This window comes from Arachis ipaensis, chromosome B1, assembly GCF_059453495.1.
Source record: "Arachis ipaensis isolate K30076 ecotype BB chromosome B1, ASM5945349v1, whole genome shotgun sequence".
Classification (NCBI taxonomy): Eukaryota; Viridiplantae; Streptophyta; class Magnoliopsida; order Fabales; family Fabaceae; genus Arachis; species Arachis ipaensis.
Window position 1 is genome coordinate 59,374,717 of NC_142436.1, and position 7,186 is coordinate 59,381,902.

The 7,186-nt window shown below is 40.1% G+C and overlaps 1 non-coding gene across 1 annotated transcript; it reads right to left on the minus strand.

Annotated features, from left to right (window-relative positions):
• Positions 1–324: 324 nt before the first annotated feature.
• LOC148576725 (small nucleolar RNA R71) lies at positions 325–432 on the minus strand. The gene has a single exon (XR_015903683.1). It is a non-coding gene; the product is annotated as a small nucleolar RNA R71 (small nucleolar RNA).
• Positions 433–7,186: the final 6,754 nt, after the last annotated feature.

The window sequence follows — 7,186 nt, forward strand, 5'->3', positions numbered from 1 at the left end:
GGAAGAAGCATCTCCATTCCTACCATTGGAGCAAACAATTTTGAGCTGAAACCTCAGCTAGTTTCTCTGATGCAGCAGAACTGCAAGTTTCATGGACTTCCATCTGAAGATCCTTTTCAGTTCTTAACTGAGTTCTTGCAGATCTGTGATACTGTTATGACTAATGGAGTAGATCCTGAAGTCTACAGGCTCATGCTTTTCCCTTTTGCTGTAAGAGACAGAGCTAGAGTGTGGTTGGACTCTCAACCCATAGATAGCCTGAACTCTTGGGATAAGCTGGTCACGGCTTTCTTAGCCAAGTTCTTTCCTCCTCAAAAGCTGAGCAAGCTTAGAGCTGATGTTCAAACCTTCAGACAAAAAGAAGGTGAATCCCTCTATGAAGCTTGGGAAAGATACAAACAGTTGATCAAAAAGTGTCCTTCTGACATGCTTTCAGAATGGACCATCCTGGATATATTCTATGATGGTTTATCTAAGCTATCAAAGATGTCACTGGACACTTCTGCAGGTGGATCCATTCACCTAAAGAAAACGCCTGCAGAAGCTCAAGAACTCATTGACATGGTTGCTAATAACCAGTTCATGTACACTTCTGAGAGGAATCCTGTGAGTAATGGGATGCCTATGAAGAAGGGAGTTCTTGAAGTTGATACTCTGAATGCCATATTGGCTCAGAACAAAATATTGACTCAGCAAGTCAATATGATTTCTCAGAGTCTGAATGGAGTGCAAGCTGCATCCAACAGTACTCAAGAGGCTTCTTATGAAGAAGAAGCTTATGATCCTGAAAACCCTGCAATAGTAGAGGTGAATTACTTAGGTGAACCTTATGGAAACACCTATAATCCATCATGGAGAAATCATCCAAATCTCTCATGGAAGGATCAAAGGCCTTAACAAGGCTTTAATAATGGTGGAAGAAACAGGTTTAACAATAATAAACCTTTTCCATCATCCACTCAGCAACAGACAGAGAACTCTGAACAAAATACTTCTAATTTAGCAAACTTAGTTTCTGATCTATCCAAGGCCACTGTAAGTTTCATGAATGAAACAAGGTCTTCCATTAGAAATTTGGAAGCACAAGTGGGCCAGCTGAGTAAAAGGATCACTGAAATCCCTCCTAGTACTCTCCCAAGCAATACAGAAGAGAATCCAAAAGGAGAGTGCAAGGCCATTGACATAAGCACCATGGCCGAACCTGTAAGGGAAGGAGAGGACGTGAATCCCAAGGAGGAAGACCTCCTGGGACGCCCAGTGATCAATAAGGAGTTTCCCTCTGAGGAACCAAAGGACTCTGAGGCTCATATAGAGACCATAGAGATTCCATTGAACCTCCTTATGCCATTCATGAGCTCTGATGAGTATTCCTCTTCTGAAGAGAATGAGGATGTTACTGAAGAGCAAGCTGCCAAGTTCCTTGGTGCAATCATGAAGCTAAATGCCAAATTATTTGGTATTGAGACTTGGGAAGATGAACCTCCCTTGTTCACCAATGAACTAAGTGATCTGGATCAACTGACATTGCCTCAGAAGAGACAGGATCCTGGAAAGTTCATAATACCTTGTACCATAGGCACCATGATCTTTAAGGCTCTGTGTGACCTTGGTTTAGGAATAAACCTCATGCCCCTCTCTGTAATAGAGAAACTGTGAATCTATGGGGTGCAAGCTGCTAAAATCTCATTAGAGATGGCAGACAATTCAAGAAAACAGGCTTATGGACAAGTAGAGGACGTGTTAGTAAAGGTTGAAGGCCTTTACATCCCTGCTGATTTCATAGTCCTGGATACTGGAAAGGAAGAGGATGAATCCATCATCCTAGGAAGACCTTTCCTAGCCACAGCAAGAGCTATGATTGATGTGGACAGGGGAGAATTGATCCTTCAATTAAATAAGGACAACCTTGTGTTTACAACTTAAGGATCTCTCTCTGCATCCATGGAGAGGAAGCAGAAAAAGCTTCTCTCAAAGCAGAGTCAACCAAAGCCCCCACAGTCAAACTCTAAGTTTGGTGTTGGGAGGCCACAACTAAACTCTAAGTTTGGTGTCAAACCCCCATATCCAAACTTTAAGTTTGGTGTTGGGAGGTCTCAACAAAGCTCTGCACATCTGTGAGGCTCCATGAGAGCCTACTGTCAAGCTATTGACATTAAAGAAGCGCTTGTTGGGAGGCAACCCAATGTTTATTTATCTAATTTTATTTTTGTTTTTCATGTTTTCTTAGGTTCATGATCATGTGGAGTCACAAAATAAATGAAAAATTTAGAAACAGAATCAAAAACAGCGGAAGAAAAATCACACCCTGGAGGAAGCACCTGCCTGGCGTTCAACGCCAGAACAGAGCATGGTTCTGGTGCTGAACGCCCAAAATGGGCAGTATCTGGGTGCTGAACGCCCAGAACAAGCATGGTTTTGGCGTTCAACGCCAGAAATGGGCAACAAATGGGCGTTGAACGCCTAAAATGGGCACCAACCTGGCGCTGAACGCCCAGAGTTGTGTGCAAGGGCATTTTGCATGCCTAAATTGGTGCAGGGATGTAAATGCCTTGACACCTCAAGATCTGTAGACCTCACAAGATCATCTCAGGATCTGTGGACCCCACAGGATCCCCACCTTCCTTCCTCATAATCCTAGTTTTTTTTTCCACATCTTCTTCTTCATCTATTCCATCTTCTTTTGCTCGAGGGCGAGCAACATTCTAAGTTTGGTGTGGTAAAACAATTATGTAAAGGATCTATAGCTCAGTAGTAGAACATGTGGCTGCAAACCAAAAGATCCCTGAGATACCTCAGGGGATGCACTTCCCTCCACATAGTTATTGGAAGCAACTGAGGATAGAAATACCAAAAATCACTAGGAATCAAGCCACAAAGGCAAGGAAGAGACATAGAAGAGCTCAAGAACATCATCGGTTCCTCAAGAAGGAAACGCCATCATCACTAAGGTGGACTCATTCCTTGTTCTTATTTCTTCTGTTTTTCGTTTTCTCTATGTTAAGTGCTTATCTATGTTTGTGTCTTCATTACATGATCATTAGTAGTTAGTAACTTTGTCTTAAAGTTATGAATGTCCTATGAATCCATCATCTCTCTTAAATGAAAAATGTTTTAATTCAAAAGAACAAGAAGTACATGAGTTTCGAATTTATCCTTGAACTTAGTTTAATTATATTGATGTGGTGACAATGCTTCTTGTTTTCTGAATGTATGCTTGAACAGTGCATATGTCTTTTGAAGTTGTTGTTTGAGAATGTTAAATATGTTGGCTCTTGAAAGAATGATGATTAGGAGACATGTTATTTGATAATCTGAAAAATCATAAAAATGATTCTTGAAGCAAGAAAAAGCAGCAAAGAACAAAGCTTGCAGAAAAAAAAAAGAGAAAAAAATAGGCGAAAAAAAAAAATAGCAAAAGCAAGCAGAAAAAGCCAAAAGCTCTTAAAACCAAGAGGCAAGAGCAAAAAGCCAATAACCCTTAAAACCAAAAGGCAAGGGCGAATAAAAAGGATCCCAAGGCTTTGAGCATCAGTGGATAGGAGGGCCTAAAGGAATAAAATCCTGGCCTAAGCGGCTGATGCGCATAAACTTGTTATGCTACGATTTAGGAAATTGCACGATCGGCAAAATTCCTTCCGGCAAGTGCACCGGTTATCGTCAAGTAAAAACTCACAATAGAGTGAGGTCGAATCCCACAAGGATTGGTTGAGTGAGCAATTCGGATTAGAAATATGTTCTAGTTGAGCGGAATCAAGATTTAGATGAGAATTGCGGAATGTAAAATTGGCGGGAAACGTAAATGACAAGAAATTTAAATGGCGGAATCTTAAATTGCATGAATTAAAGAGCAGAAGCTAAATTGCTGAAATTAAAAGGGAATGGGGGTGATTGCATGAATTGAGTTGCAGAATGTAAAGAGAAAGTGGTAGATCAGAAATGGGGAATTCATTGGGTTATAGGAGATATTGAGATCTCCGAATCAAAACATGTTTATCTCTTCCTCAACCAATGCGTTCATTGAATTTTGCTTGGCAATCTTATATGATTGGATCCCAATCCCTTGGCTCACCAATTCTCTCTAAAAACAAACAAATTCCCAATCCCTTGGTTTAAATGTTCATAAGAAGAGATGATGCTCGATCACTGATTATACCACACAGTTTCATGAACCACAATTTGGTAGGATTACATGTCACAATATCCATCCAAACCCCAATCCAATTCACTGTGAGAAAGCTTCTCTAGCATGAATCCTCCATTCCTTTCCCAAGGTTCCGAAGGATTCCAATTATGGGTAGTTTCTTTCCCAAGACAACTACCCAATGGAATTAGATCGAGAAGCTTTCTAACAAAATTCAAGAGAAAAGATTGAAGAAGAAGATAAACTATTATTGATTCATTGAATTACAATAGAGCTCCCTAACCCAATGAAAGGGGGTTTAGTGAGTCATAGCTCTGAATTCAATTACAAAGATATGAAAACTAGCCAAATGGAAAGGTAAAAGTCCCCCTCAGGGGCTGGATTCCCTTTCAATCCCTCCGTCCTTTTTAAATGCAGAAACTAAGGCCTTTAAATAGGCTCCCTAAATTACAAAATGAAAATGAAATTCAAAGCAAATTACAATCAAATGAAAATAAACTATTCTAGATGATTCTTGTGGCCTTGATTTGGTGTTGTTGATGGGCCTTGCTTGCTTGAAGGGTAGAGTGACATAATTGATCCAAAAAGGATAATGATCCATTAAACTACACTCAAACGTTGCACCCCCCTTTCTTGAGTCGTCACTTTGTTCTCTTGTCAACCTTGCCAATTTGATGCCAAATACAGACTATTATACCTCGTTGGAAAGCTATGGATGTCAGCTTTCTAACGCAACTGGAAGCACCTCAATTGGATTTCTACAACTCGAGTTATACTCCATGGAAGGTGAAGAGGTCAGTTGGCCTGATTGCATGTTGGTACTATGCTCTTCTATGCACATTACGGGGCTGTTTTCTCCCTCAATTTTTAGTATCCACCATGCATGCCATATATGCTTGGAAAGCTCTAGATGTCTTCTTTCCAATGCATTTTGAATCACCTCATTTGGAGTTTTGTAGCTCAAGTTATTTATGTTTGAAGAAGGCATGGTCAAGCTGTTCCATATAACACGTTTAAGCTCCAGTTTAAGCTTAAACTGGAGCTTAAACGCTGGCACTCCCTGGAGGCACAAGCTCAAGCACGTTTAAGCTTCAGTTTAAGGTTAAACTGAAGCTTAAACGTGGAAATGAGAAAGCAACCCTGGAGGAGAAAAATAGTCGAACACGTTTAAGCTCCAGTTTAAGGTTAAACTGGAGCTTAAACGTGGAATGCTCCTGGTGCCTTTCTTACTTCTGGCGTTTAACCTCCAGTTTAAGGTTAAACTGGAGGTTAAACGTGGAAATGCTCCCCTGGTGAGATTCTCACTTCTGGCGTTTAACCTCCAGTTTAAGGTTAAACTGGAGGTCAAACTTCAATTCCAGCATTATATGGCTTGGTAGTTTAAGTTCCAGTTTAAGCTTAAACTGGAACTTAAACTCCTCATGTGATATTCAAGCTTCCTTTATTGATTTTGTTGCTTCCTTGCCTAGCCTCTTCTTCCCTGAAATCATCCAAACAATTGCATCAAAGTCTTGCAAAATTTCATGAGAAATCTTCCATTCATAGCATTCAAGTAATATAACTAAAAACTCATGAAATTTGCATCAAAATCTTCATGTTGAATGATTTAAGACAAGCATGACTATTTGGCCCAAATGATTACTTAAGGCTCAAGAAAATGCATAAAACAACTAAAAATAAAAGAAAAAGGCTAGTGAAACTAGCCTAAGATGCCTTGGCATCAGCGGCTAAACCAAGCTGTCCCTAACCATGTGCTTGTGGCGTGTAGGTGTCAAGTGAAAACTTGAGACTGAGCGGTTAAAGTCAAGGTCCAAAGCAAAAAAAAAAGAGTGTGCTTAAGAACCCTGGACACCTCTAATTGGGGACTTTAGCAAAGCTGAGTCACAATCTGAAAAGGTTCACCCAATTATGTGTCTGTGGCATTTATGTATCCGGTGGTAATACTGGAAAACAAAGTGCTTAGGGCCACGGCCAAGACTCATAAAATAGCTGTGTTCAAGAATCATCATACTGAACTAGGAGAATCAATCACACTATCTGAACTCTGAGTTCCTATAGATGCCAATCATTCTGAACCTCAATGGATAAAGTGAGATGCCAAAACTATTCAAGAGGCAAAAAGCTATAAGTCCCGCTCATATGATTGGAGCTATGTTTCATTGATAGTTTGGAATTTATAGTATATTCTCTTCTTTTTATCCTATTTGATTTTCAGTTGCTTGGGGACAAGCAACAATTTAAGTTTGGTGTTCTGATGAGCGGATAATTTATACGCTTTTTGGCATTGTTTTTAGTATATTTTTGGTAGAATCTAGTTACTTTTAGGGATGTTTTCATTAGTTTTTATGTTAAATTCACATTTCTGGACTTTACTATGAGTTTGTGTGTTTTTTTGTGATTTCAGGTATTTTCTGGCTGAAATTGAGGGACTTGAGCAAAAATCAGATTCAGAGGTTGAAGAAGGACTGCTGATGTTGTTGGATTCTGACCTCCCTGCACTAAAAATGGATTTTCTAGAGCTACAGAACTCAAAATGGCACGCTTCCAATTGCGTTGGAAAGCAAACATCCAGTGCTTTCCAGCAATATATAATAGTCCATACTTTGCCCAAGTTTAGATGACGCAAACTGGTGTTCAACACCAGCTCTCTGCCTAATTCTGGCGTCCAGCGCCAGAAACAAGTTGAAAAGTGGAGTTCAACGCCCAAACTGGCACAAAAGCTGGCGTTCAACTCCAGAAAGTGCCTTTGCATGTGTAACATTCAAGCTCAGCCTAAGCACACACCAAGTGGGCCCCGGAAGTGGATTTATGCATCAATTACTTACTTTTGTAAACCCTAGTGGCTAGTTTATTATAAATAGGACTTTTTACTATTGTATTAGACATCTTTGGAACCATCTTTGGAACCATCTTTGGATCATCTTTGGACGCCTGGTTCTTAGATCGGAGGGGCTGGCCATTCGGCCATGCCTGGACCTTTCACTTATGTATTTTTAACGGTAGAGTTTCTACACTCCATAGATTAAGGTGTCGAGCTCTGCTGTT